We start from the raw sequence: 21,414 nt of genomic DNA, 5'->3' as shown, positions 1-21,414 counted from the left end.
TACATTAAAACACTTTCTCACAATGGCAGGAGGGGGATATCAAGGAGTAAAACCAAGAGCAACAAACAGCCAAGATCTAGGCAATCTTAAGGGAACAATAGAATCACTCCCTCAGCAAGCGAGGATACCCAAGATCATCACACGACTGCTTTTCTGCAGGGCAGGATTTTCTTCCTCGTGCATCTCCAGTTTCAGGCTGCTTTGGAGGCTACGTCCTTTGCTCCTCTGCAGCTCTGAAACAATGAACGTTAATAAGGAAGGCCACCAGGGAAATTTCAGAGTTTCTTGGGCCTTCTCTACCCTCTCTGTTGCTTTTATCACCACTAAGCAATTGGAGATTTGGCAAAAGCTGAGGTTTACTGTATGGATGGCTCAAATGACCCCTGGTGATGGAAAATGCTTAAGATTTAGTTTTTCTGTGTCAGATCAAAGAATAAACATCAGTGGCTATGCAAAGTCTGAAGTCAGTTTAAAGTCAGTTTTAAAATATGACTTCAATATGGTTTTGTTCTTTAGTAAATATTTTAAAATATTTATACAAAATGCTTGTATCTGGTCTGTAGGAAGACTTTTGAACATCATAGACTGAGACAGTCTATGGCACAAACATCATAATACAACGGACTTCTTGAGAAAGCTGTTTCCACTACTTTTGTCATTATCTTAATTTGAGCCAGGATTTTACTAGTTAGTGAAAGTAAATGATTCTTATTTACTCCATTTTAGCATTTCTCCCACTGACTTTATGAACCCCACAAAGTGACTTGTTTCTAAGGCAGGGTTCCCCTTCCCTCTAACTAGATGAAAGTATTGGTTGTTTTCCAAGTGGGGAAAAATGCAAGCGCCCTTCTTGTTAGAGATTTATGGAAACACTGATAGACTCCAATAGAAAGTATAGTATTAGACAATATCCTCTCAGTGTTTTTATCAAAGAAATCATCACATAGAATCCCTCCACTACATAAGATATATATTAAGCATCTGATTATACATAAATTTATATTTCAAGCAATTTTTAGAGAAACTTAATATAATTCTGTAGAAAACTTGATTCCAGTTCTTTTAAATGCTACAGGGCCATTTCATTAGGGAACTATTCATCTTGAGTATAAAATGTCTTCACTTAAAATGTATTCTAGAAAAATAGATTAGAAATATCTGTGCCTATTTTCCCTCAAAGCTATAAAAAATTGTGAAGATTCAATTCATTTTGCATTTTTACCAGTCTTCATCCTTTGACAGGTTATAGACCAGCAAATTCCTTCATAATATAATGGGTATGTTAAAATAAAATAGCCCACCAGCAGCCTGGCCATGAAACAGTCCCACAGGTTGTTCTAGACCTGGAGAAATGACTTTATTAGAACCAGCCAAGCAAATGTGCCAGCTCATTTTCTAACTGCTGGAAAATTTAATTCCAGAACTGGCATGTGGGTGTTGCAGCTGCCCAGATTGCCTCAGAGTGGCCAGATTTAGAGTCAACAGAGGAATAAACCAACGGACATCACTTGTATCCCACACCACGCTGAACCCTCCAGAGGCAGCCAAGACGATACTGTTATGCTTAGTTATTAATGATTTAATACATGTTTATTTCAACACTTTGTGTCATCAGCCAGTGATTTCAGCACTCGTTCTTGAAAAGACCATAATAATGGAACTTACCAGAAGATTAATGCTTCATCTGTGCAGAATGCACACAGCTGAAAAATAGAGGACATTTCCTGACACCATCTCTGGTAACCATGTATTGCAGAATTAATTGCAGTGAGGACTAGAGCTCAAAAGTTGAGGTCTGGACCCAGACTTTACCAAAGTTCAGGTACGTGGGTTTGATCCAGCCTGTCCGAAATACAAGCTCCCCATTAACATCATGTTTCTAATAGCATTTCTCCTAAGCTCAGAGCAGCTCAGATGCAGGGATTGATTTCTGTCCCATTTTCATTCAATTCCAGTTTATAGATCATTGTTTTAAACTTTGCTGTATGTTTATGGTACTACATAAATAATAACAGTGACACAAAATACTGCAAAAACGTGTCATTTATAATGTTACTGTGAGTCAAAGATAAAATATAAAATCTGGGCTTAAACTACAGTATTCTGATCCAAACTGAGATTCTCCACTGTTTCAGTGGTTTTCATCGTCCACAAGCACAAAACAAAATGGGTAAATTAACTATTGGTTTACTGTTTCATCTGAGCATGTGTCATCTTGCAAAATGCAAGAAATACAAAGAAGGGAAAATGCTCTACAAGATGGGGTATTTGGAAGTCAGCACATGTTATTTGAAATTTGTGATCTGTGGCCAAACACTTCAACAGCAGTGGCCACAGTCTATCAGTTCCCCATCAAAAAAGTGTCAGATGCTTGTAATTTGCTTTTAAGATTATACAGCAGTTATAAAATTTGCAAGAAAGGGATCAGTGTTTAGATATGGTGTCATTGCAAGTACATTTGTTTAATCAGTTATCATTAAATTGTTTAATCATTTAATATCAGTAATTTTTTAAAATTTGTTATCAGTGACTTATTGATAACTGTTTTGATTTCACATGGCAGCTTGAATCATAGCAAATCCCTCTTCCACCTGATTTTAATTAATTTTAGTAAACAGTTCTTTATCTGTTTGGTGAGGTTTCAACACAGGCACCCAGTACACAGTTGGCTTCCATTCTTTTCCAAATTTCTTAAGATGTTGTTGCTGTTGCATGGTATTTGCAACATTTTGTTCAGCTGGTTTTCTCTGGCATAACTCAGCTGTGACACTGATCCCAAGTAATATCATAGAATCATAGAATTGTTGGGGTTGGAAGGGACCTTAAAGGTCATTTAGTTCAACCCCCCTGCATGGGCAGGGACACCTCCCACTAGATCAGGTTGCTCAAAGCCCCATCCAGCCTGGCCTTAAAAAATTCCAGGGATGGGGCTTCCACCACCTCTCTGGGCAACCTGTTCCAGTGTCTCACCACCCTCATGGTGAAGAACTTCCTCCTAACGTCCAGTCTGAACCGACCCATCTCTAGTTTTAATCCATTCCCTCTAGTCCTACCATTACCCGACATCCTAAAAAGTCCCTCACCAGCTTTCTTGTAGGCCCCCTTAAGATACTGGTAGGCCACTATAAGGTCTCCTCGGAGCCTTCTTTTCTCCAGACTGAACAACCCCAACTCTCTCAGTCTGTCCTCATACGAGAGGTGCTCCAGCCCTCTTATCATCCTCGTGGCCCTTCTCTGGACACGTTCCCGCACGTCCGTATCTCTCTTGTAGTAGGGGCTCCAGAGCTGGATGCAGTACTCCAGGTGGGGTCTCACGAGAATGGAGTAAAGGTACAGAATCACCTCCCTCGACCTGCTGGTCACGCTTCTCCTGATGAAGCCCAGGTGGGAAGCAGTCTCCTTTGCAGATCCACAACTGAATTATCCACCTTTTTACTAGAATAGAATAGAATGGAATGGAATGGAATGGAATGGAATGGAATGGAATGGAATGGAATGGAATGGAATGGGTTGGGTTGGAAGGGACCTTTAAAGGTCATCTAGTCCAACCACCCTGCAGTAAGCAGGGACATCTTTAACATGATGCCTTCCTGCTAAAACTAGGTCTCACTGATAGGAACTAGCAGAAGTGGATGGAGTTATAATTTGCAAAGGTAAGTAATGAGTTTCAGTTCTTCCATTTTCTACAAGAAATTAGATGCCTTTGAAGGTAGGTAACTACTCACTTTCAGATACAAGGAGTCACTCAAAATCACACTCACTTCTGCACATATTTGCCACGGTATCAAACACAGAATATAACTTCTGGATTCTCTGAATAAGCTGCACAGAAATTTTTGACACACAAAAACTTCTGCGCACTTAGAATCGTCATAATATATTAAATATTGAACAATATAAAATTATTACTTTCCATTGCATTTTATTCAGCATACGCTGGGTGCTATTAAGTTACATACAACACACTATGCTATATGAACATTTCATATATATGATCTAATATGTGTAGCACCCCAGGTTTGAAAAATGAACTATTCAGAAAGAAGGCATAATTCAGACATTATTGCCTACTGCTGGTCAACTTTTTCATTGCTGGGGACAACATTGCTAACTGCAAACTCCAACCATGCTGGGCCAAACACTTTTCCCATTATTCAGTTTACTTTCAGTTCCTTCGCAAGAAATGTCCCCTGGAATTGCGGGGTGGGGGGGATAGAAGGGTGTTACTATTTGATTCTATAGTCTATACAATTTGTTAGCTGGGCATTTTGGCAAGCATGACAATTTTTTTCAGGTGTGAATCAAATTCTTCCATTCTTGTCCTTGTGTTTCCTGCATCCACTATCCTTGGGCTTCTTCTAACCACTGCAGTTGCTGTTGCTGAAGAACTGAAGTATCTCTTCCTAACTAGCAATTTTAGCTGGTGCTGATCAAGCTGTTGTTCCTTTGGATAGACACGTAAAAAATTCCCTGCCATCCCACCTCAACTGCTAGGACTTCTAGTCTTTTCATATTTTTTCTGAGTAGTTTTTTTCTCTCAAGAGCCCCTTGAACTTCTCATTAGGGTCTCTAGTATAGCTCTCAGGATCATGCAAACCTCTCAGCCAGAAGCAAAGCTGGCAGTCAGCTCAGATAAGTGTAAATTAAATTTTTCATTATATTTTCATTTCCATCCTTCACATTCACACCTTAACACTCAGAGCATTCTTGGGCACAGATTCTGATGTACTTAAATGAGTATGTGTTTAAATTATTTTGTATTTATTTTTATTCTTGCACTCCTCTCTGCTTCATTTTTTCCATTATTTTACTGGCTTACAATGCTTTATACTCCACACCATATATATCACTGGATAAAGGTTTTTATATTATTCACTTCTGAGCCTGGTGTTACATGGGAAACAGATGCAAAGTGCCCCAGCACATACACTAGGAAACAGGTATGATGTCCTATGGTACGGCAAGGAGGCAAAGAACAGCACAAAAGGAAGGTATTCACTTTAGTGTTAGCAACAATAGCTTGAAATAGTCCTCACAGACATAAAACCCAGTGGCCTATTTCTGTTTAACTTATAGCATTTTTGTTCCATTGTGTAGCCATTCACTTCAGTTACGTCTCAACTTACACTGATGGAAGGCATAAGACATGTGGGCTTTAAAACTGTATTTGGTCCTGGTTTTATGAATTGAAAGCAGAGATCCCTTTGCTCTTTAATTTCATACAATAATAAAATAATTCAGATTGGAAAGGACCTCCTGAGTTCTCTAGTTCAACATCCTGCTCAGAGTAGGGTTAGATGTGAGATCAGGTCAGGTTTCTCAAGACTTTTCCCTACTGTATCTGGGAAACCTACAAGAATGGAGCCTGCACAACCTCTCTGGGCAGACTGCTCCAGCGCTGGACCATCCCTATGGTGAAAATGCTTTTATTTATAGCCAGTCAAAAACTCACATGTTCCAGTTTCAGTTTATGACTGTTGCCTTTCATCCTCACACCAGGTACTAGTGAGGTGCATGATCTTTGTTTCGGTGTGGGCAGGCTGCGGTTGGGTCCCCCAGAGACATTTCTTCTCTAAGAGGAGCTCAACTTCTCCTTCTAAAGCAAGTACTCCAGCCCTGACCATCCTGATGGCTCTCCACTGTACGCTCTCAAGTTTATTGATGTCTTTTAAGCGGGAAGGCATAAAACTGGATGCAGTATTTCAGATGTGGTCTAATGAGTGCCAAATAAGAGAATAATCACTTCCCTCAACCTATTGGCTGTGCTCCTATTGATACAGCCCTGTATGCTGCTAGCCTTCATCACTGCCAGGGTGCATTAAGCACTCCTGGAAAGCAAGTTCCACTAAGAAGCTTTATGGATTTATATCCCACCGAGTTGCATGTGCTAAATTGCTCTATAGAGGGGCCTAGCTCTCCCCATTCACTATATAGGGAGCCTAGAGGGACTAGCACTGTGTGCCTGCGGCTAGCTCATGTGAATTAGTCCTATAGGTTCGATAAAATACACATACTGTGAAACCTTTTGAGATATGATTTATAAAATTTAACAACTACCTTTAAAATATTTTGTACTATGAAATGGTCACTAAAGCAACAAAACCTTATTCTAGTTAGGGGTATTAATTTGAATGAATATAATTTCAGAACAAACTTCCAAGGAAGAGGACAACCCCAGCCCAAACTGAAAGAATGGAAAAAGGACATATTTGTTAAAGAATACTTCATAGTTAAAACTGAATTCCTACTAAACAAAAGGTCACAAAAGTATTCTGGTGAAAGACAAGTTGAAGAAGGAAGAGAAGACACCATTTTAAGGAAGGGTAGACAGGATGTGAAACAAGCTAAGACATTGGAGCAGCCAAGAGTAGTTTTTAATTTAGTCTGGGATGGTTTTTTTTTTTATTTCTATGCATTTGTAGATGTTTCAAAGTCTGTCATGAAGAGCTTAACCTTTCTTTTTGGTTTAAAAAACTTTTTGTTTCTGTTATAAACTTGTCTAATCTGGGATAATTTAGAAAGCATGAAGTATAAAACTTTAAGGAAAATCACCAGTGCAGACAAAATAGATGTTTTAGGCAAGACCGTTTTGATGTCCACAATGCAAGAAAAGGTTGGGAAATCTTAGCTCTCAGCTTGTGTACCCTGCCAACATGACAGAACCATGAAGTTCCAATAAAAGGGTAATATATCCTCCTGGCAAGTGCTATCCTGTGTTCCTCTTGGAAGAGGAGAAAGTAGTGAGGCAATCCACAATTTGAGGAAAACCCTTTCTTATTACTTGTTCATTCTGCAGAATGCTAAACATTTATTTGTGATTTTCCCCGGTGTGCCCTTCTCTGTAGGTCCAAACAGAAGCCTATGGATGTCGGGAACATTCCTATTGTTTTTGACAGATTGAAAACAAACTTTTCCTAATCCTATTAGTGTCCTGGTGTTTTAGAGAAATTATTTATTAGTCTACTGACAAACAGAATATTGCAGATACCTTTCTGTCAGAAACATAAAAGACTCAGGAGATTTTTTTGCTTTGGGTTGATTTGGAGCAGAAAGTGTTTCAAGGTGGAGTGCTCCTTCTTTTTAAAGTTACTATCTGTTTTTCTTGCAACAGGCCAGCCTGCCTAACAATTACCTAAGCGTATTTGATGGCTGGGTTCTGTTACTTTCATAAGTGTTTTGAAGAAATGTGATGTCATGTAGCAGTGATATGCTGTCCAATTCAAGCTGACCATGAAGGGAGAAACTCCATATGGATTTTCTTCTTTAGCAACTACTAGAAATGAAGCTCCTATGCAATTCACTCTCCTGTTTAAACTTTCAGAACCGTGGTGATGGTAGCTAGCAGCAGCGACATTACCTCAAATCCTTTCTTAAGAAAAATAACACAGTATGTGAGACTGAACAGAGGAGGACGAGCTGGGTTTTCAGATTTCGTGTCTGTATTTTGTTGGCTGGCTTCAATTAGCACATTAAACTTTGTAATGCCTTTATGTCTTCATTTTTTAAATGGTGATAATTATGAGTTCTTCATCATATCTATGAAGATCTCCGAAGATCTGCTAATGAGAGAACGCCTTATCAGTGTAAGGTATTATTACAACAAAGCTGATTAATGGAACTATGCCTGCAGGGGAGGGGGTAGTGGGGGAGGAAGAGGTGAAAATAGAAACCATACTTTTGTCAGATTCAAGGAGCTAGTGAAGAATGAGGACAAAATGCTACAGTGCTTTGTAGAAAATTAAGGATCACAGCTACATCTATCACCATAAATGGCTTGCTTGAATTGCTTGCATTCTATGTCTGAGCTGCAATATTTCATTCAACTAACCATTCGTTAAACACACATCCTGAAAGTAAATAACTTTAATGTAAATAATTTGTGAAGCATTGTTCCATCTGTTGAAAATGTGCAGTAGTAGTTTCGACCCTTGTCTAAACCAGGCAAGCTACTTTCAGGCAAGTTTGGGAGGTAAATGAACTGTCTGGCTGCTTTTCTTGGCAACATCTCTTATTAGTGGGAGGTGGCAGTAAAGAGAACATGAGGAAGACTGAAAGTGTTTACTTAAAACTTTAGCCAAATGGCTAGGGAGAGTTAAGATAAATCATAACTGTCAATGATGACAACTTTAGACTGCTACTAGTTCACTCCTGTTTATGCAGTTTTAAATGTTGCACTTAGAAATGTTTAGGAGCATACTGAATTTTTATTGACAGATGCCATAAGTTGTTTAGATGTAAATATTTTGGACTTGGTTCTAACAGTGACATGGAAGATTTGCAGGAAAAAGGCTGTAAAGCTTCACACAACACTTGAGAGATAATATTTTTTAAGAGTGTCTCCAAAGTATGCATCTGTGACTCATATTTCCCCAAAGAATAAGGTCCATAGATCAATGCAGGCTTATTACATTTTCTCACACAAAAAAAGCCAAAATAAAATGTTACAGCAATTGGCCATATGGGATTGTTGAACTGAGTCAGTTTTCTTTCCTTCTTTTCCCACTCTTGTCTTAAGCACCTTTCCCCCCACCCTTCTGTTTTTTTCTTTTTTTTTTTTTTTTTTGGATCATGGCTTGGATACTAACATTTAAATAGCAGTTAAGACGTCAGAGTAAGCTAGCAAAAGGGCACAAGTTCATCCAGATTTTTTCTTACAAGATCAAGTCACGCTGACCAGTGCCATGAAATACAGGACTATGTGAAAGATCAGGGTGAATTGATCAGGGATTTAGATCAATTTATATTTTGCTTTTAACTGTGGCAGCTGCTGCTTCTATTAATATACTTACTTAAAGTAAGCAGCACATGTAATGTTCTTTTGTTTATATAGTTCTATAAGATTTGCTTTGTAGACTGTAATATTGCAGTACTGGTTCCAGGAGGAAAAATAGCCCAAGAATTAGAATAGTCTAACCCTGGGTTCAAATCCCTTCTCTGTTTAGAAATGGAAGTATCACTGAGAGACTTTTCCTCCAAATATCCTCAGTATGGACAATTAGTTTTAAAGCGCACAGTTTAGCAAAGAGGTACTTCTGCATGGATAGTTGATGTACTTCTATTTGGATGGACCAAAATGGACCTTCTCAGTGGAGTTTGGTATCTTGGATGAGTAGCATGTGAACACAAATAAACTGTTTTCTTATTCTGCTGCTACATATCAAACCTTGTTTCAAGAACATACTCTGTTGCTTGACACTGAATTGCTCTAAATTCAAAATATGGTTCCTTAGCCTGCTCCAATCGCCTCCTGCCTAATCATGGAAAAACCTAAAATGCATTGCCCTATGCCATCAATTTTTCTTAACACTTATATTGTGTTTTTAGTGACTCTCAACACCTCAGTCCTGATAAGGCAGAACAGCATGGTGAATATCTCCTATCACAGTTCCACCAGACTTTGCAAAGCAGTTATTGATTTTTCAAAACTTGCTCAGGAAGCTTGACCTAATAGAAGTGCCATGTCTTCCCCTTCGTGTCCTAACTTTCCCTCCAAGAGCAGGCATTGAGCTGTGGAAGAATAGGATTATTTCCTACCAGGTTACTGGCTGCTCAGGAGAGGACATGTTTTTAGCCTCTCTTCTGAAAGCTGTTTCACTTTTCTGAAAAAGTGTAAAAAATTCACTGACTCAGAGAAGGGGAAGGAACATGCCTGTAAGGGCCTGATTCATGAACCTTTACAGGAGGTGCATGGCCAAGTAAGGTTTTCTGAGCTTCTGTCCCTGTCTAAAGGCCTGTTTTTGTACTTTTTCCATGTCTGCTCAAGCTAAATATACGGGCAGCCACTGGCACTTGAGACTCAGCAGTCTGATCTAGTCCCCTAACCACTAGACTAGACAGTAACCTTAATTTTTTTAATCATCTTTTGCACTGCAAATCTTCATATGTCCAGGTAAAATGGAAGAGCTTTAACCAAGGTTTTTTGGGGGATTGCTCTTCATTGCAAAGCAAAACCAGGTACATGTCTCAGGATCAGGTGGCGTCAAATGGCTCATATCCATTCTGCTTAGAACTAGGTCTACTTATAGCAGAAGTGTCTTGGAAAGAACAGGATGGACTAGTCTCAAGCAGATTCAGGGAGTGCACTATACAGCATCGATGAACAAGCATTCAGTACTGTAATTCTTCCTTACGCCCTTTTTGATTTAGTAACATCAGTGTACTCAAGGATTCTTCTGAAAAGTTTCATGCTCCTACTTAAGGGCTTTAAATTCTTCTGGAGCCCAGGTCTTTCTGAATTAAATTAATTAGTCTAAATTTAAGGGAGCAATTCAGCTGCTGAAAGAGAGGCATTTAGTGCAGTTTGGGACACCTTCAGATCTTATGTGGCTAACTGTTAGCTACGATCTGGGGTTTAAAAGATTAATGCCCCTCTGGAGTGGCACGAATGGAGACTCCTGTAGGTTAAGCTAGGAGGTTGGGCTACACAGCTTGTATGGATATCTCAATGGATCTGCAATATCCAGCTTCAAGGAATAGAATCATTCCTTGGCTCTATTTATAGAAAGGGTGGAATTTCATTTCTTTCAGATAGCTAAGCTTTGGAGAGCTGCAATGTAGGTGTCTACATGTGAGCTCCACTTTTAGTGGAGATCCAGGCACAGAGTCAGTTTCCTAGATGTAGGCACACAGTGGCATTAGTGGTGTATTTTTCTTGGCCTGCAGCTACCATTCCAGAAAATGCGGATCTTCCAGGGGTTCTCTGACATATCCGCCAGCCCCATGTGGGTATTTCAGGTACATTCAGGCAGTCAAGATGCTGGCAGACACATATTTTAAACAAATTAATTGAGCAAACAGTTTGCAGTCGATAAATGAAATGGAATCTAGAGACCTGTCATACTCTACTAAAGAGCTACACTGTCTCTTACATACCGCATTAACTGCATTGATGATGGATTCAGTTCATTTGCCTGAACGGTGGCATCCTACACACCCAGACCAGAGAAACCACAGGACCCATGGGGATACCAAGAGACAACTAATGAAAAGAAATGAGGATTCCTCGATATTACTAATATCTTCTCAATGATTCCTAAAATAGGTTAAGATGAGTTGCACACTAGAAGAGTCTATTTCTCAGTAGACCACAAAAATAGTCTAAGGTGACTAGACCAGTCAAAACATCTTCGGTGCATGTATCTAAAGATGGGGGTCTTTAGAACTCCATTGTGAATTCAATTATCTCATGCCATTAGAGATGGTAGGTTGCCTAAGACATCTGCATAGCGCTTGTGGAGGTAGTCCAAAATCTACAAGAGATCACTAACCTGTGGGGGGTTTTATCTAGAGGTCAACTAGGGCATGTCTAGCAATTGAACCGAGTCTTCTAATCAAAACCAATGTCCTTTCATGAAGGATCCTCTGCGGGCTGCTGAGAGAGAACAGGAGTGTAGCTTCAAGCTCAGTTTGACTTGACACATTAGTGTCACTGATAATACTTATTTAACAAACCAAAGGCTTATTCTGAGCATCAAGTCTGAAGCTGGTTTATAAGAAAAGGAAACGTGCTGAATCTGAAAGTAGTGCCAATGGTTCCAAAAAGCAGAGATAGAATTGAACTGATAATCGTTCTTTACTGTAGCAATCGAGTGGCTTTGATGTAAAAATCAAGTCCAAAGAAGCCGGCAGTTTCAAGGTAAAAACATGAAAAATCCATAAGTCTCTTAAAAATGAGCTCTGTGAAGGGATTTTTAAGAACAGAAATTTTCCTATATACACTTGGAAAAATGAACTGTTCAAATATTCCTCAAAACTTGGCTGCATGTTAAGTTGTTAAGATTCACAAAATAACCAGTTTTAAACATCATAAAAATAATTTTGATCCCAGAAAGAACTTCCTTTATAAATGATGGCCAATCAAAAATGACTACAAAATTTGCAAATCCAAATTGGAATGGAAACTGATTTAATTCATGGCATAGATGTCCTCTGAAAACAAAACAATAGCCTACAATATTTCAATGATCTTTCAAAGGTTTTACAGGTTGCTGAACACATTTTGAAAACTTGTCCCATAAAGACTTTATTGGCATCACAATACTCAGTATAAATCTGCAAAGATGAATCTGTTCGAACTTTATGGAGCAGCAGTGGAAATCTTTGAAGAACTGGGGTCCCTTAAATAGAAATCTGTGGGAAAAATAGGCACTAGGATTCATGAAACACTTGGGGTTGCTTTCCAGTAGAGCATTGGGAAGCTTGCTTTATTCAGTTAGCATACCACAAATGAAATGAATGGGTAATACAGTACAGCTCTGCACAAAGTTGAAAAGGGCATTCTCAAGGAACTGCAGTCCCATCACTATGGTATTTAATACAGAATATAGTAAAGGACATGCTATAAAAGTAAATACATAGTGCTAAACTAACAGAGATAACAAGAATGATTTAGAAAGAAAAGGTCTTGGCTAACTTGATGCTTCAGGAGGCTGCAGACAAAGCTGATAAAACACAGCATAATTTATTTGGATCTTCAGAACATTTTGACAAAGTTCCATACTACTGGTCTCTGTTTAAGCTAAAAGTTGCCAGGATCTAGGGAAGTACATGGGAGTGGATAAAGCGCTGATGGAAAAACAGAAAACAGAGAAGCTATGTTAGATTGTGGAAAACTAGATTTACTGGGGCCCGACAGAGGTCAACATTTAGGCCTCTACTGTTCATGATCTATAAAAATGATATAGACTAGTAAAATACACTGACAGCACAATGTAGAAGGAGCCGTGAACCTACAACGTAAAGCTAGAAAAATTCAAAAGTGTTTTTTGCTTAGCTTGCTTGTTTTCATTGCTCAAAAAGCGCTAATAATCTCCTTTGCGCTAGCTCGTCAACACAAATGCATTTTAAGAATGCCTAAGCTATAAGGTAAATAAAGACGGGCCAGAGGAAAAAAAAAAGTCTTTTGGCTCATATGCAAATACTACATTAGCGTGCCTAAAGGTCCTGCATTGCTTAGGGCAGTGCCAAAAAAATCAAAGATATAACCCCAGGTATGACATGAGTGAATTTCCTAGTTTTATGTCCTTTTTTTTTTCTAAAGAGTTCATGACTCTGCAATGTTAATACGGGAGTGGCAAACACAGCTCCAAAGTTACAGACATAGCCTCAATGGGAAGAAGAAAATTCAGAACTGTACTATTGGTTCACCAAGATTCCTTCAGAATCCCTTAAAAATTTTAATGCTTATTGTAAACCTAAGTTTGATTTCAGTAGTAGACTAGTAATAAGATTAGTTTTGTAAGAAGTGAGTTCATTGTTACTGCTGGCTGATCCTTGTCAGGCAAAGCAGTAAGACTAGGTAGATTTACATGCAGTTCCTGACAGAGATTTCTCTGTCCTCGTAGGCAAAAGAAATCTGTTTTGTGAGATGATCATGCCAATGCTTTCTTTTTTCAAGACATAAATTGTTTAGATTTCTGTAACTCTGGGGCAGGGATCACCTCTGCTGGAACATATATTTTTCTTTAAACTAGTGGAGATCCCTATATTTGTAGATCCCTAAAGTCTGGTTCAGAATTCTGGTTCTTCTAGGTGGTAAATGAAAATTCTTTAAAGGACTCTGGAACAGTACTTGCATTGGTGGTTTCTGCATTTTTCTAGGTATAATACTATCTTCTGAAGCTAAAGTTACAATGGAATAAACAAATTACTTTTATTAATAAATTATTGATAGCAAAATGACAATCCATCAAGCAGTAGACTGAAAACTGGAACGTTGCAGGGACTGCTCACAAGATTTTCTTTCAAATGTCTTTGTATGAAGAAATTAGATTTTTACCTGTAGCCTTTATTTTCGAAAAACAGCTCTTTTCCTAATAATAGCAATTGCTGAAAACAGCAAACTCCCCTTGTCTATTGATGTTGTGACCTTCATTTGTGACCTTCTCATAGAAGGCCACCAGGTTTATCAGGCATGATTTGCCCTTGGTGAAGCCGTGTTGATTGTACTTCTTTGTTATTCTTCTGCCTCAGCAGTGCCTCCAGGAGGATCTGCTCCATAATCTTACCAGACACGGAGGTGAGACTGACCGGCCTTTAGTTCCCTGGTTCCTCCTTCTTTCCCTTTTTGAAAATGGGGATTATTTTTCCCCTTTTCCTGTCAGTGGGGACTTCACCAGACTGCCATGACTTTTGGAATATAATAGAGAGCGGTTTAGCAACCTTATCTGACAGTTCCTTCAGTACCCGTGCGTGTATCCCATCAGGTTCCATGGACTTGTTCACTTTCAGGTTCATCAGATGGTCACAAACCTAATTTTCACTTATGATGGGCAGTTCTGTCTAACCCCTGCCATCGTCCTCTGTGACTCTGGGAGTGTGGCTGGAGCCCTTGCCAGTGAAGACTAAGGAAAAGAAGTCGTTGAGAACCTCGGCCTTCTTCATATCACTTGTCACCAGCTCCCCCGTTTCCTTTCTGAGGGGGCCCACACCTTCCCTAGTCATCTTCTTACAATTAATGTACCTATAGAAATTTTTGCTGTTTCCCTTGATCTCCTTGGCTACATTTAATTCTAACTGAGCTTTAGCTTTTCTCACCAGGTCTCTTGCTGTTCGGACAGCTTCCTTATATGCCCCCCATTCTAGCTGTCCTTTCTTCCACTCCTTATAAAGTTTATTTTTGTGTGACAGTGTGTCCAGGAGCTCCCTGTTCATCCAGGCAGGTCTCCTAGCATTCTTTCCTGTCTTCCTCTTTGTCGGTATACTTTGCTCCTGGACACGGAAAAGGTGATCCTTGAATATTGACCAGCTGTCCTGGGCCCACCTTCCCTCTAGAGCTTTGTCCCAAGGCACTTTGGCCAGCAGATCCCTGACGCGATCGAAGTCTGCATGCCTAAAGTCCAGGGTCGTAAGCTTGGAATATATCCTCCTAGTTGCCCAGAGGATCTTAAATTCTATCTCTTCGTGGTCACTGCAGCCAAGGTTATCCCTGAGCCTCACGCTGGTCACCAGCCCTTCCCTGTTGGTGAGAATGAGGTCCAGCATAGCACCTTTTCTTGTTGTTCCTCTACCATTTGGAGGAGGAAGTTGTCATCAATGCATTCCAGGAACATCCTGGATTGCTGGTGCCTTACTGTGTTGTCCCTCCAGCAGATGTCAGGGGGGTTGAAATCCCCTGCGAGGACTAGGGCCTGTGAACGCGAAGCCACTTCTATCTGCCTATGGAGGGCCTCATTTGCTTGGGTCTGCTGGTCAGGTGGCCTGTAGCAGTCCCCTACCGTAACATCACCTTCCCCTATCTTCCCTTTAATCTTAACCCATACACTCTCAACGAGCTCCTTGTCCTTCCCCATGTGGAGCTCCATCGATTCTAGCTGGTCACTGATGTAGAGGGCAACTCCTCCTCCCCTCCTACCCTGCCTGTCCTTCCTAAAGAGCTTGTTTCTGTCTATCCCTACATTCCAGTCGTGGGAATCATCCCATGTTTCAGTAATATCCACTATGTCATGGCTTTCCAGCAGCAGAGCGGCCCTTAATTTATCCTGTTTATTGCCCAAGCTGCGTGCATTCACATAGAGGCCAGCTGGGCTGGCCGTGTCACTCTCTTGTACGAATCCCCCTTGATGCCCTTGGGGTGTCCCCGTGCATCATCTCCAGCTTGCCTTAGGGCAGCAAGTTGAGAGCCCTTACTAGGACTCCACCCCTCTGCCCCTGATGTGCTGCCCCACTGTTTGTCACAGGCAAGCAAGAAGTTATTGACCCCTTCCCCCTTCAAATCTAGTTTAAAGCCCTATCAGTGAGGCCTGCCAACTCCTGCCCCAGAATCCTTTTCCCCCTCTGGGATAAGTGCATCCCCTTAGACTTACTATATTGCTATCAGAGCTTGTGTCTACATAGCTAAACTCCTGTTTCCACAACGCACAAGCACAGCAGCCTCATCCATGCCACCTTCAGCATATAGTTTCTAACCCGTGTTGTTGTCTGATCTATAGTGCCTGGGACAGTATTAGTTGGCACATGCCAAAACCGTGCCAAGGAGCATACTAAGGATTTGTCAATGTAGATTATGGTATATCAATGCTCAAGCCAGTACCCTGTCCCTTCTTAGTTTACTCGTACAGGGGTAACTCACGGGAACAAAATTTTGCCATGTACTTATGGTCAGTAATATCTTGTTTAAGTAGTCCCAAGGCAGTGGAACTATCAGCGAGGAAAAGACGACTATTTTGCTAATAGAGATTAGAAGAGAAAAGAAGGCTCTGGGGAGACCTTATAGCAGCCTTCCAGTACCTCAGAAGGGCCTACAGGAAGGATGGGGAGGGACTCTTTATCAGGCAGTGTAATGACAGGACAAGGGGTAACAGTTTCAAACTGAAGGAGGGTAGATTCAGATTGGGTACTAGGAAGAAATTCTTTACTCTGAAGGTGGTGAGGCACTGGAACAGGTTGCCCAGGGAGGTTGCGGGTGCCCCATCCCTGGAGGTGTTCAAGGCCAGGCTGGATGGGGCTTTGAGCAGCCTGGTCTAGTGGGAGGTGTCCCTGCCCATGGCAGGGGGGTTGGAACTAGATGATCTTTAAGGTCCCATCCAAACCAAACCATTCTATGATTCTATGATAAATCCATGGAACTGGTTCTGCAAAATTGCAGCACTAAAAACTATGCTTAAAACATGCACTTCAGCATGAGAAATACTAATTTCCTCAGCCCAACTATGGTTCTCTCTGAAATATCGTGCTGAAGTGATGTGTATAATATTTTCAAATGAGAAGCATACATTTTAGATTGTGAAATACCACAACAAAGAGCTATCTAATAATATTTTTACTGGGTATAAGAACTGAAAAAGATTCAGACCACGATTAGCGTAGCCAGATCCAGAAAGAGAATCAAATAAGGTTCTAATTAAATTTAAAAGATTCAATACTATCTTGTAAAAGCTTGCGATGAAGGGGGAACAGCATAAACAGAATAGACAACAACCACATCAGGTGTCATAGATGCCAAATCTTTCAAAGTCTAAATGACATCCAAATTAAATCTATTTTTAATACAAATTTTAATTCCTGATATGCTTGCCAATATTTTGGAGTAAGAGAGGCACATTATCCTCTGAACTGTACGTAACTGAAAGAAGGATAACTGAGGTGTATGGGAATTACCTGATCTTGTTTGGATGAATAAAAAACTGATATAGGTGGAAGAGACAGACATTTGGATCCGTTAGCTTTATAATGCCGCAGAGTTTCCTCCACCCTTTATTTGGCCCGATGGCCTAAACCAATACTTATGAAACTTTTTCCACTACAGTCCAGGAATCCTGTTTTTTTAATTCCACATACCAACTTAAAGTCTCAAACTCTGTGCTGGGAGCTGCTAACCTAACAGAGTCTCAGGAAAGCCTGATACTTTTCATTTAATTAAAAGAATAACTTAATTAGAACCTCTGGAACAACTAGAACAAAAAATTAGAAAAAGAAAGACAAATTTTCAAGCATTTAAAGGCTTATTCGTGCCTGAAACTCAGGTTTTATATCTTAGACCTAATCTGAGACCAGTGTGACAAAAGGTTTGTGTGGTTTTACAGCTGTATCAACTGGTCTAAGGAAAGGTCATCTATAAATCTTACCTTGCTTATGTCCTGACATGCATTTTATTAATATTAATTTGTCCCAACACTTTCAAGTCTGTGTGTTATCACTGTCTGTCATTGTCCCTGATGCCTAGCAAAGATGACATGCTTGCAAAAGGAATCAAGGTGTGTATGTGCAGGATCTTCCTCTTGTGCCACATTTCTTCTCCATTACTTTAATGATCTTGATCATCTTCAAGTAAGCTTCATGCACCTCAAAACTTTGCAGTGGGAGGAACGATGTAATATATATTACATGGTTTGAATCTTTAAGGGACTGGATGGGGTGAAGGATACTCAGATTCTCATAGGGTGAAGCCTTAAATTTAAACAAATCTGCTTCATGTTTCATGTTAACAGATTTTCAATTTGCTTTTGAGATATTAAGAATGCAGAAGGAAACCTATTGAATCGTTTAAATGAGAACAATAAAGAACAGAATAAACTTCCTCTCAAAAGCAAAGATTAAGTTATACGCAAGCCCTTTGACAAGTCAAAGCAGCGTGTCAAGCATACTTCTCTGCAGCCGTGCTTTTGAGCCCCTCTTCCCTTGGTAAGTAATATTTTCTTTTCCTTGGCATGAAATAGCTCCATATTTCGATGTCATTTCTTCTGTTACACAGAAGAGTTGGTTCTACTGGTGGGACCCTTTACCAAATGAACACTGCTGGCCACAGTTTGATGGTCACAATATGATATAACCAACTTTGAAGTAGATGGACCAGAAATCTTGAATCTTCAACTAATAATCACAATTATGAGTTCCAAACAGCATAGGTGATAAGTCCCGTTTTCCCATCAGTGAAAATGAAATTACACCCACTCAGACCAAGAACTTGGAAAAAACTTGTTGACTAAGCTGAAAACTTCACTCAGATGCTGTAATTATTTTTTCCCCCCAAATTGTATGTGATTCTTTCATCTTAATAACCATGACAGTAAGAAAAATAGAAGACTTTTATGTTTTCTTTGAAAATACTTTCCAATATTTCAAACAGAAATGGTAGCTATATGAAATCTAAGACCATAAAGCAATAAATACTGAATAATATTCAGTGAGTAATGTCTTAAAGCTGAACTTTATTCAACTACATCAGTATAAAACCTGAAGAATAGAATGTTTTTCTTCTTCCAACACTTGTCTTCCATCTGAGCAGAGAACTTTCTCAAGTGAGATCTACCTCTGCCTTTATGCATTACCCAGTAGTCATTAGTATAGACTTCACACTTGAGTAAATACTTTGTGTACACAACTAGAAGACAAATTCATACACGAAGATAACAGTGATACACTATTCCCTTTAAAAAAAAATAAAATCTTACCACATCCAAAAATAATCACCACCCCCTCCACCCATTAGAAATTGGCATTAAGTACCCTTAACTAATCTTCTTAGGTGAAGCACTGGACCTGTCTTCAGCCTGAGGAACCCATCATAGCTGTTAGAGTCTGTAGGTTACAATTAATATAAACTGAGAATCCAGACGTGGCACAGCTGGGCTGTCTTTTCAAGTCTACAGTGAGGCTGGGGAAAATGGATAAGAAAATCATTCCCTTTTCTCCACAGAGAAAGCCCTTCAGCTGTCTGTTGAGACTAGTCTCAAACTCATGAGACTGAAGATGCTCATGTTTATCTTACATATAAACAGACAGGTTTTAGGTAGTGTCACGATGGACGTAACAGTTTTCTGATGTTGCTAACTCAAAGATTAAAAAAACAGCTTAGAAAGGTACTGTGCTGTTCCCTTTAGGAATCTAACCTGAGTTCAGTAACCAAAATTTATGAGTGTAAATTCAGTGTCTGGTCACAAGAGAAATCAGGGTACCCTCCAAGGAGGATTCACAGTAATAACTTAGATGGTAGAAGTTAAGGTAGAATGAATGTCACCCCTTGAAGCAAAACACAGCCCTTTACGGAGCATTTAAGACATTCAGTCTTTTTGAAAGAATAATAAAAGAGAAATACGAGCTGTTAAAGGTTTTGTTTATTTATTTGAGTTTAACAATGGATTTTGCAAGTGCAAGTATTTCTTAACCTGTGATACTTGGTGGTTCAGCCAGGTTATCTTATGGCATAGCAGAAATCACAGGTCTTCCTTTTCTAAGTAAAACACCTGTATGATCCGACTACTACAATAGCCAAGATGATGTTGATATTCATAAGTTATCATCTATTATTTCTGTTCCCTTGAGCATACAAACTTACAGGGAATATTCAGATTTAAAGTGGTGTATCTTTAAAATCAGTGGCATGAGATAAATGTCACACCATTTTCCGTCATACAGCTATATGGGCCAGGGCAATATTCAAGGCCAAATGTCTGTATTTATTCTGTAATGCACTGAACCACAAGAATCTCTTCAGATATCTGTTGATAATATGAAACAGCCCTACCCAAGTAAAATTTTACCTCAAGGGTGCCCATCTTTCAGGTACGGAGCATTTCCCACATCTTTCATGACCATACAAAATCAACTGAAATCTTTGTGTGGGCTTAGGATCCAGTAAAAGTCAGTTCAGAGATACAGAAGTTAACAGGTAATAGCTGTTAATTGCTCTGCTGGTCTTGACTTGTAAAGTGGCAGAAAAATGTACTGTTTAAGATGATATTTACTTGAAAGCAATTGCAGCTTCTTTTAGCAGCATGTAAAGAATGTATGAACAGCACTTAATTCTTGTATCAATTAATTGCATTTATGTAACTGAAAACAAATGTCCTCCTTTAGCAAGTTTATAGTAGTTTGATTATAGTAGCTACTACTCTTGACTAAAAAAATACATACTGGCATTGAAGGAATGCTAACAGTTGTTGAGCTCTCTTAGCTTCTCTTTTCAGCTTAAAGAACAAACTTACTGCTTGTGCTTGGCTTTGCAATATCAGCTGAGGGGTGCTTTATGCTTTAATGCTTTGTGCTTTATGCTATAAATATTTCTGTTGAAGATAAAATACTGCAAATATCTGCAGAAGCACCATGTGTTTATCCTTCTCAGAAAGTATTCTGGAACCTGTGTGCGAGTACTTCACTCTTGTCCAATTACGTTGCAATCAGTGTCTTATTTCTTCTGAATTGGAGTATAATATTTATTATACATGCAGCACTCTTAAAGCTCTTCATAGTGCTTTGTTTTAGTTTTATCAAGACCCAAACTCATTAGTTGTTGATCATATGACACTCTTTTTTTTCACTTCTGAGACTCATGTCATAACCATACTGCCTGTTGACGTCTGTGGTGCAGGCAACGATCCCCAAGAAAGAAACAAGACAAGATGATTCTTCTCCCTGATAAGCACCGATTATCCATTCAGTATTAGAAAGGAGATGTGTTTGTCAAAACCTGAAACCCAGAGCACATTCAGGACCCATTCCAACTTGTGTCCAGTTCTCCTGTGATCAGCCTGGACTCACGTCCCATACAAACACATCCCAGCAGGCAATGCCGGGACATTTGGGTTTGTAAAAAGGTCACTAAGCTGTCATACAACTCCACCACAATGGAAGATATAGCAGAAACGGTTGGGCCATGCATAATGTGAGGAACCAACCATTCTGAAAATAAGCATGACTTATAGTGAGCCTTGAAGTGCAGATAGACTTGAGGTTTTCTCTTCACTGCGCCGGCTGGGTTACCTCAAAGATTTCTTTGATAGTACTCCAATGTGTGCAGCCAGTGAATTTTGCCTCAAGCTGCCTTTGAAGGCTTCTTCCTACTTGGATCAAGATGTCAAAATGTCCTCAGTTCCTTTGACTCAGCCCCTGATTTAAGCAGTGCTTGGCGCATCTCCAGAATGAGATTAACTCCTGCTTCTTTTTTTGACTGTATTTTGCACTACGAGTTACCAGTAC

The sequence above is a fragment of the Rissa tridactyla genome, chromosome 3, assembly GCF_028500815.1.
Source record: "Rissa tridactyla isolate bRisTri1 chromosome 3, bRisTri1.patW.cur.20221130, whole genome shotgun sequence".
Taxonomy (NCBI): domain Eukaryota; kingdom Metazoa; phylum Chordata; class Aves; order Charadriiformes; family Laridae; genus Rissa; species Rissa tridactyla.
The sequence above is the reverse complement of the archived record's forward strand: the minus strand, read 5'-3'. Positions refer to the sequence as shown.